The sequence below is a fragment of the Astatotilapia calliptera genome, chromosome 8 (assembly GCF_964374335.1).
Source record: "Astatotilapia calliptera chromosome 8, fAstCal68.1, whole genome shotgun sequence".
In the NCBI taxonomy this organism is placed as follows: domain Eukaryota; kingdom Metazoa; phylum Chordata; class Actinopteri; order Cichliformes; family Cichlidae; genus Astatotilapia; species Astatotilapia calliptera.
In genome coordinates, this window is record NC_137429.1 from 10,596,598 (window position 1) to 10,606,894 (window position 10,297).

The following is a 10,297-nucleotide window of genomic DNA, read 5'->3' on the forward strand; positions in this document are numbered from 1 at the left end:
TGAAAAAATGAAGGGGTCCTGAGACGGCCTTTTCTTATTAATTTGTTGGTGTTTTCTTCTGTCATAAATCACTTTACAACGAGATCAGTCATTTGAGACTGTTTGTCTTTGTGCTGTATTCGAAACCCCCGCTAACTGACTGCCCTTCCCCCACATCTGCGTACCATACATACTCTGACAGGGATCTCTGTGTGCCCCTGACATTGAGCAGAGTTTGCAGACTGTGATTGTGCTCACGGGTGAAGCCATCCTTGGGAGACAGAGCCGGCTGTCACAGATATGGATTCGTTCATTTAATGTTTTGGTGTCTCGCGCGCAAATGTTTCCCTTTCAGTGAGCTGTGGCCACGCAAGCGGGGGAGTTTTATCGATCATCTGACTTTTAATAGCTCTTAAATATTAAGATTCATGTATATGACCTTTGTGTTTGAATTGAGTGTGCAAAATTCCTGCCTAAATACCCTCTCATGCACTGCTGGCTGCACTGTCAGGCTTGTTTCACTTTTTCTTTTATAGTATTGAGAAATTGAACTCTTGATTCATGTGAGTTTTTCTTCTTTTTTTTTTTTGGAAAATGAAACAGTTCTCAAACCACAGCTTATAGTTGATTGTCTAACAGAAAAGAAACAGGCATATAGATGGGGAAGGTTTGGCCTCTGTGCGGGTCTTGTTAGCTTCTGTGAATCCTCCTCTTCTCAACTTCCCACCCTCTCTGTCGCTCTCACTCTTTATGTCACACACACACACAAGTGGATGGCCCTGGAACAAGGGCCGGTGATTGATAACTCTGTGCGAGAGACCTCAGAGGCAGCGGCACTACAGAGAGATGGACAGATGAAAGGGGAGAGGGAGGAGGGACTGAGAGGAGACTGAAATGAAGTAACAGGGTGAGGCCTTCCAGCAGCAGTTAACATACTCCAGCCGGGGTACCATATTGTTAAAAAGGCACCCTGGAAGTAACCTTGTGTGCGGCTTCCTCTCGTCAAAATCATTCTTTTCTCTGCCATGACAGTAACTTAAAGATTACTCAGCTGAACAGGAAAATGATTAGCCTTTTCCACCTCTGCATGGATTATTTTTAATGGACCCTTCTTTATCCAGGTTGTATGTTGTTGCATTTATGACCTGCTAAAGATCTTTAAGCATTTAGGTTTCCCATAAGTCCATAAAGGGAAAGAACTGAAATCATTAAAGGAGGCTTATAAACAGAAAACGGTTTTAGAGGGGACAAAATGGTGTGGCAATGTACGCTTAAATAGGAACATGTGGAGGATTTTTTCCTCAAGGAAAGGCTGCATACAAGTCTTTATACCTCCTGGTGTGATAGCTCTGCATGGTCCCATATGTGCAGAGGTGTCCTGATAATGTCACATTTCAGCACCACCCACAGTAGCATGTAGTTTCACATTTGAATAGCCAGTTCTGATGAATAGCACAGGTCGGCTCAGATTCACAACATATGAAATCTTTACCTTCTCACCCTTCTCGTGTTTTTTACCCTCGATATTTGACCACACAGGACCTATGAAGACTTTGTGTAATGACTTTGCTGTGATGCTTTCTGACACAAAGAGATATTTCAGTGATCTCAGCACTTTGTGAGAGCAAAGGCGCCTCAGGCTCTGGTCCTGGATGAGCACAATGTGGGATATGAGTGTTTTGAGAGAGAGAACGTTTAATCCCTGTTGTGCTGCAATAATTTAGTTCCATTTGACTCAGATGCTTTTCCCCGCTTTCCTTTGTAACAAAGATGCAATTGTACAAATAATTGCCTGCATGTCTGTGAGTGATAGCGAATTAAAAAGGCTTTGTCGGGTTACATTTTCAGACAGCTCAAAGTTACAAACTTCTCTTTATCTGAAATGGCAACTGTGATTATGTGTGCAAGGCCAAATCGTGGCCAAGCTAAAGTTATTTGAAGTTCAGTAATCATCTGGCTTCATATTGTGTGGATGTGAACATGTGTTTCTCTCTGGGTAGATTCTAACTACCCTCTATTGGTCTGAACGTGTCATTACATGACAGTCCATCTTCAGGTTCGACACATCACTTTATCAGATGATAAATTTCCCCTCTCCAGTCTTATCAGCTTCCTTCACATCGACTGTCGTCAGACTGAGCATTTCTGCGCTTGCTTTGTTTTGAAAAACTTTCACGGCAAAAAAAGGGAAGAAGTAGACTGAGTTGAGATACCTCAAATGTCACAGTGATCAATAAGAAATGTGATGAGTGACAAGTTAGATGGAGCTTCACATGAGTATTTGTCAAGGAAAGAAAACACACTTCAAACAGGGGAAAAGTGGAGCTTTTAGAGCACTGAAGTTTTGTCACTTTTTAGAGCAAATGGAGCACTTTGTCACCAGCAGTGTCTGAGTGCATGTGTGTGAAGCTGTGTGATTCACTGATTTCCTGTATATCTATTGCCTGCAGCTTCCCAGACTCTTTGTGAAGAAGACTGTGGGACTTTGTAGTCAAGGCGTCTTTAATGCATTCCTGTGTCAGAGATTTTTTTGGTGCTTTTACATCAATGATGTGTGTATATACAGTAACTACGTGTGTGTGTGTGTCTGTGTGCGCCCGCGTTGCTTTAAGCCAAGTTTCTTTGTGTTTGTGCCTTTTGTGTAGGTGTATGTGCCGAGGCGGTATGCCCCGGGGAGTAGTGCTGACAGTGCACTAGGAGTCTGAACCTTGTCAGTATTGGTGGCTCAGGAGGAGAGATACCCTGCTGTGCGGAGCAGAGCCCTGCCGTCCTGTGCTGTGCCGCGTTTGACGCCATGTCCCTGACTGACAAACACAAAGTGAAGAGACAGCGACTGGACCGAATCTGTGAAGGTAAAGTTTTGTGTATGTACCCATCTTAAACTTTTTTTGCACTCCCGACTCACATTTTCCTGCACTGCTCTTCTCTCTACCTTCGCGCCAGTTTTTGTTGTTTCAAGAGCTACTTTCAGTACGTACAAGCAGGCCTCCAGATTTTGCTGTAAATTAACTTTGACTGGGTGTCAACTGGGTGTGATGATGATTCTTTATATTTGGAGCTGCGCTGAACCAAAATCCTGGTTTGATGGTCTACATATTGAGGTTTAAAGTGACCTCAATTTGGTCAAAAGTGAGCATTTTTAGAATACAGGTTTAGCCTGGGTTTAACCTCAAAATCTGCATTTCTTTTGACCTGCAGAGAATGGAATTCTTGCTAAGTGCATCTCCTTGTTGCTTTCCTTTGGAAAATAAATCCTCACTTTTATGTTTTTCCTTCTGTCTTCATTGACCGCCTATTCTTGCTGTTCTTAGCAAAACCCTAGCACCTATCGGCGATCAGTGCCTATTGATTGCTATAATTTTCTGCTGGCACGCCGCACATGTCAGATACTACAGTAACCAGTCTATGAATGTTGACCTCAGCAGCAAACATTCATCTAGTGGATGTAAATGAAATTACTGCTTTACTCTGGCCTCTCTGCGAGCTGTGGTTGGTTTGTGTAGGAGTGTCTGTTATGTGACTTATGGTTAAGGAGAATCTCTAAACATCTGAACTCAAGTTAGATTACCGCAGGGGATTGAATGGTTTCCATCCTGTCACGCCTGTTAAAAAGCAGCCAATTTTACAGCATGAACTGCAGTGATTATTAAGCTTTAGGTGGTGGATTATAGAGCTGTGGTGTTGTATTGAAAGGCCTGAACATACAAGAGGAACCCCCTGCTGCACGCATAGCTACAAAGTAAGCCTAGGCAACAAGGAATATGAGTTTTTGTGTGGGTGTATAAACTGTATCTGAAGCCTTGTGAATGTGCATTTTTAAATCCACTTGTTTGACTGCCCAGCGTGTGTTTTGTGTTGTGTGTGTATGTGTGTGTGCATGCGTGTTTGTGCGTATGGGTCTGTCAGACTGTGTCCTGAGGTAAAATCATCTCCTCTCTGCTGTCTGGGTCCCCAAGAGGCTTGTTAAGCTGCTAGGCCCTCCTGGAGCCAGCGCAGAGAGAGGCAGACATGACTGCAGTGCTGGAAAATGAAGCTAGACGCACCATTACCCCCAGTGCCAGTATATTTGTTTTGCAGCATGATGTAACCACCTCAGCTTTATGCACATGAAATGAAGGACATATGCCACACTTCCAGCATATAGTCAGGACCAAGAAACCTTGTCTGTGATGTAGCATTTGGAAATATATACTGGCATTAGGAAATTACCTTACAACCCTGAACCAATAAAAGCAAATCTTTAAGTTCAGCATTTCTCGAGTGTAATCAAGCTTTTTTTGGAAAAAAAAGTTGTCTGAATAACTAGTCATCACGAAATCAACCCCTTCATTATTTATTTAGTCAGTTTTACAAGTTTAATAATAATAGTATTGTTTTTATAGCTTTGACTACACTAACAGGTATGCAGTTCTGTATTATCTTGACAGCTAAAATTTAATGAGAGAGAAAGAAATAGGGAGAACCTGAGTTTTAAAACAACATTTTAAATGCCATGAGGTGCAATCATAACGTTTTTTGACTACACAACACCTGACTTAAATTTGGCTAATTGCTCTTAGGGCAGTGCTTGCCCACTTCCACTACAGCTGCTGACCACTCGCACTCTGGACCTCCTTTAGCGTGTTAAAACCTGGGGCGTCAAACTTGAATTTTTATTTTTGGGAAAAGACAGTCACAGGGAGGCATATCTGATATATAGGGCAGCTGATGAGCAAAGGTATTTTTTGGCTACAATACTGTGTTTTTCAAAGCACCCAATAGAAAATAACTCAGTCCTTTGGGTAGAACTCCATATTGACCGTTTGACCCTGGGGGATGAAATAACAGTGCATGTCTTAATAAGCACGCTCCCGGCTGTGCTTTTAATCTTATGCACCAGATATCCGGCTTTTCTAGTAAAGAAGTCTGCTGTTTGGTCTCATGGTTGTAGCAGGAGAACCAGCGCTGATCACCAGTGATGATCCCTGACGTGACAGGTGGGTTAGTTTTACCCAGACGTTGATGTCTGTTGTGTTGTGCGCAAGTTGTAGATCCATGATGAAATCCCTGACAGAGAAGTGAAAAGTGTTTAATAGGGGACTTTCACAGGGAGATCTGAAAATAGCAGGGTAAAATGGTAAATGCCTGTATTTATATAGCGCTTTTCTAGTCCCTAAGGACCCCAAAGCGCTTTACACATCCAGTCATCCACCCATACATTCACACACTGGTGATTGTACATTGTAGCCACAGCCACCCTGAGGTGCACTGACAGAGGCGAGGCTGCCAGACACTGGCGCCACCGGGCCCTCTGACCACCACCAGTAGGCAACGGGTGAAGTGTCTCGCCCAGGGACACAACGACCGAGACTGTCCAAGCCGGGGCTCGAACCGGCAGCCTTCCAATTACAAGGCGAACTCCCAACTCTTGAGCCACGATCACCCCGAAAGCATCAACGTTATACATGGTGCAGTGCTGCCCAAGAAGATGACCTTGAATTGGAGAACAGGCAAATCATTTTAATTAATTTATATTTTTGTTTTTTTGGTGGGGGGGAGGTGTCAATAGCAAGTTTATTCCCTTTGCACTCAGAGTTACATGAGAAGATTCATACCACATGCTACATGCTTTACCACATGCTTTATTTAAACAGCAGAACCAAGCTCAACGGGGCCATCATCTGCCATGGCTGAATGGGGGGTTAAGCAGAAAGAGAAGTGGGGGGAAAGGGAGAACAAATGGAGACTGAGACAAAAAAAACTAACTTTAGGAGAGAGAAGACAAAATGTAATGACAAGCAGTGGTGGCATATAAATACATGCCTGAAGCAGCATTCTTAAGGGATAAGGGAAGGTGGAGAGGGAGTCTCTGCCTTCCAAAATCCAAACTGGGAAGCTGCCCCCAGAAGCTGGATAGCTTAGCTAAGCATAAAGATTGGAAAGGGGGGAAAGCTGCTTTTGCTTTGCCCAAATCAACTTTCACCACCTGTAAAACTTGCGGAGATTTCTTGGCCAGGACTATTTGCCAGTCAACATGCAAAGACTCCAGGAAGTCACTTATCCCAGCCAAGAAACAATACAGTACATAACCCCCTGCTGAACTGTTGTTTTAACATGGAGGTTTTTCACTACCTAGGATTGCTGCTGATCACAAGCTGTTTCCTTTGGACAAAGCAGTGATAGCAGTTTTCTTAGTGCTGCTCAGCAAACCAACATGACAGCCTTATGAATCTTTTTTTTAACTAATAAATGAATGAAGCAATGAAATTTCCAAGATTTCCTTAAAGTTTTTTTTATGGGCTATAATTACAAATAAATTTTATAATACACAGCACAACAAGGAGATTTCCTTATAAAAGTTCTCTCTTCCCCCCCCCCCCAAAAAAATAAAATTGAACAATAGTTCTTTAATAATCACCTGACCTTAAAGGTGAGTCGTAAGTAACAGGAGGATTTTTTCTATTGGTTGAAATAACTTCCTGATTACCATTGCAGTCCAGATCCAGCTGCTGAATTTGCATGAATCAGACAGCTGAGGTAGTTAGTCATTCCTGAGGGAACAACAGTTTGTCTGCTTGGCTTGAGCGCAAAGCCCACAGGAGACGCATAGAGAGACGGTAACAGGTGTTGCTGTGATGCATGCAGAGCTGCTTCATGGTGAGCTTACCTGCCGACGTTCCTTCTCGCACACTCGCAAACACAAGCACGCCGGCGTGAAAACTCACACAAGATCTCCAGATGGCCGTCATACAGGATCAGTGCATCAGTCCCCTGGTTGCTATTGTGAGGGCATAAAGGGGGGGGGGGGGGGGGGAGACAGCTTGTGATTTGTTCACGAGCCAGTGACCAGGCCGAGTTGTCCCACTGATTGCATGTAGTGGAGTGATAAGGCTGCTATGGCGATTGTCTCTGAGCAAGGAGAAAGCGTACATGAAGCGATCTGCTGCTTTTGGTTTCACACGCAGGTAAAAGCCTCACAGGACCTATTTGGCTACTGTCTGGAGTAACTCATCTTAATCCAGGTTCACACTTCAACCAGACTCGCAGTTGGCAAACAGATACAGACCAGATGAAGCCATGATTTGCGCTGTCTCTTCTCAATCTCTTTCAAGTGAAAATCTGGAACATCCTCTTTGGAAAACGTCTGCTGAGACTACACTCTCTCTGCACTGTCCAACAGAGCCTTTGCCTTTGTTTCCATTGTTTTCCCAACATTAAAATACACCTCTTGTCATATCCAAGTCAGCTCTCGTTGCCACGCAAGGTGCAAATTGTAATTTTTTTTATATTATAGCATTTCCCAAATTGTTCATCCTGGCTGTCTTTATATTAGCATTTATGGCAGTGGGATCACATATGCTGTATCTCTGAAAACCCGGTGGCTAGATGACAAGGCTGATTAAGCCATTAAAGTCCTTGATATGTATTTAGCATAATCTGGCCTGTCTGCAAATAAGAAGGCAGGGAGCTGGTTGCAAATGTTTTATCAAAAGCTGCTAGTTAGCTCAATCAAAGCAGCTGCTGGGAAGCATCAGCCTTAATTCGGCTTTATGAGAAATAGAGAGATGCTTTCTATCTCTCTTTCTCACTCTTTCTCTTGTTCTGTTTCTTTCTCTCTCAGGGGTGGAGAGATTCATTTCTGTCATCTGAAGAGATGAGGAGTGATCTGCCACGGCCCATGTTCCTCCCAGCCTCAGGTCCTTTCATGTTCTCGGCTTAATTTGAGCTGAACCAATGTTTATCATTCTGCAGCAACTGGGCCGAGTGGCTGGGAGGGAGGACAGTTTTGCTCCTGATCCATTTTTTTTTCTTTGCAAAGATTGTTGTTTTTCTTGTAGACTGCATTACTCTTTTCCCTCTGGGTTAGATTAGTGCCGCTCTAATCTAGTCAGATAATGTTTTTATCAGCATCTGCATTTTATTCATGTTGTGCAACATGATGGCACTTTATGGTGGAATAATTAGGAATATAATTTATCCTTATTAGATGCAAAACAAAAGTAGTACTGCAGACACAGAAGCAGAATTGTTCTTTCTAGTTTCTGATTGCATTTGCTCATAACTGTTATAGTGAATCTGTTTAGTGTGAACTTTGAACTGGATTGAGCACTTGAGGAAAAATAACGTGAGTCATGTAACTAGCTGTTTGGGTGTTCTTACCAGCTTTACTGATTCAGAGAAGCTTAGAGTCACCAGTTAAGAAAACTATATTTTTGGTGATCTTTTATTTAACTGATTATTCAATGAAGCTTATTTTGTGGCCGTTTTCTTTAAACTAGAACCCGATCGATACAGCTTGAATGAAAGGTTTAAAAATATATCTGTTGGCTGATTCATAATGAATGAATCAATGAATTTATAGCATTGAGGATTGAGGACTGCCATCCCAGGAATGGTGTCAAAATCGTTTCTTATATTTTATTGCCAGTTTATTGCCAGTTGATTACTCTAAATTAATTTTGAACTTAGAATATGTTTCCTTTTAGACTACAGCTGTGGCATGCTTTCAAGTAGTACAGTATATATGCTATATAGTTTCTCACTTAGTACATTAATTGAACAGGATAGTCCATATTTATTACCCATTATCCAGTTCAGGGTTAAGATAAGATAAGATAAGATAAGATAAGATAAGATAACCTTTATTAGTCCCACACGTGGGAAATTTGTTTTGTCACAGCAGAAAGTGGACAGTGCAAGGCTGTTGTAGCGAGGCTGGAGCCTGTCAGTGGATTTATATTTGTTAAATGTTGAATTTACACTGTAGGTACATCGCAGACATCTCTGAAATCCTACATGGTAGCATGCACCTCCCTGGAAATGTAAGTACATGTTGCTTCGACTGGCCTGTTCAGTACCGTCGATTCATTCTGTGCATTTCCAAGTAATTTTTTGCTGCAGTTTTTGAATTTGTCAGTGAGAGAACAGGAATGATTATCTCAATATAAGGACTCAAATATGTCCTGGAGAAGGATTGCAGAAATTGCAATTATTGGAATGTACGTAAGGGAATGACCCCCCAAAAAAGAGTGGAGGACCCAGGAGGGAAAAGCATCTTATTTGTTCCTATTGTGGCTGGTACCACATATAAAACACTGTGACACAACCATGAGGTAATTAACAGATTAAAAACCACACAAAGTCCTGAATGCCGGTAATGGTGTCGTGAACTGTTGGTGCTATAGGCTCGACAAAGATTTACCGCAGAAGTCTCTTTTAGCTAGCACTGGCATCACTTGCAGCACTGACAACACATCCACTGGCTGAAAATTGCTGTAATTCTTATGTCCTTCTCCTTTTGCTTTATAGCTAAAATTTTAATCACTAAGGGTAAGAAATCTGTTGCATTATATTTCTTTATAGGTGTTTTATCAGGATTACGTGCAGCTGCTTGTCTAAGACACTGATGAATGAGTAGTCTAGCTTATCTTGGGAGATGAAACATAGATTGCGGCTATTCTTAAATAAAAAGTGCCAGAAGACGTACTGACCTTTATACACTATGCATTAACACTACAGAAAATAAATAACGTTCGCCTTCTATAGCGTTCAGCGCATACGAATATTGCCACCCTTCCCCCACATCTCTGCTTTTAACTACAAAAAGCGCTCTTTCATTTAGCCGAACTCCAAATCATTTTTCACCAACGACTTAGAGAAAAATTACATTTTCTCTCTCTCTTGCTCTCTCCTTCCCTCCCTCTTCTTTCACTCAGCTGCAGCTCCAAAATGCAAGCGGGCTGTCGTCTCTCCCTTCTGTCTGCCCCATCTGTGATGCAGTATGGGCCACTGGCTTGATAATGATAGGCAGGCGGAGCGTGGGGCTGTGCACAAGGCAAAGATGGAAAATACCAACCTGCTAAAATGGAAGACAAAACTCTAATCAGTTGCTTCACCAAGTCTACTTGAGGTCTTGCCCTGTAGCGGCTCTCTCTCTGCCCTGCGTTCCTCCCATCCTTGAAATCTGTAACATGCTGAGCCGTGCACTGCAGAGATGCGAGGTGGTAAAGAGGCAGAGGACAGCGTCTTGATAACACAGCAGATGTAAACCCTCTGAAAGCCATCAGACCAGAATTGGTACCATGTGTTTTTCTTTCCTCATCGCCCCTCCTTCCTGCCTGCACTTGTGTTTGAGTGAGAAAAGGCCCAGAGGCTCGTTAAAACTTTAATATACTGTACAATCACAGTAATTGAGTAGAATTTTCAAGTTCTTCCAGTCATGGTTTTAATTTATGAAGTCCCTATGAAAGTTTAATGGATCAGCAGTTGTAGAGTCGCAGCTATCTAAATCATTCTGCAGCTATCTCTGCCTGCACTGCCTGCCAAGTCCCGCCGTTAG

General features: G+C 42.5%; 1 long non-coding RNA gene across 1 annotated transcript in view; it reads left to right on the forward strand.

The window, feature by feature from the left end:
• The window catches only part of LOC145430384 (uncharacterized), a 40,791-nt gene extending 38,027 nt beyond the window's left edge, over positions 1–2,764 (forward strand). Inside the window, exon 3 of the long non-coding RNA XR_013910949.1 lies at positions 2,625–2,764. This is a non-coding gene — a long non-coding RNA (uncharacterized LOC145430384). The remainder of the gene's footprint in view (positions 1–2,624) is intronic.
• Positions 2,765–10,297: the final 7,533 nt, after the last annotated feature.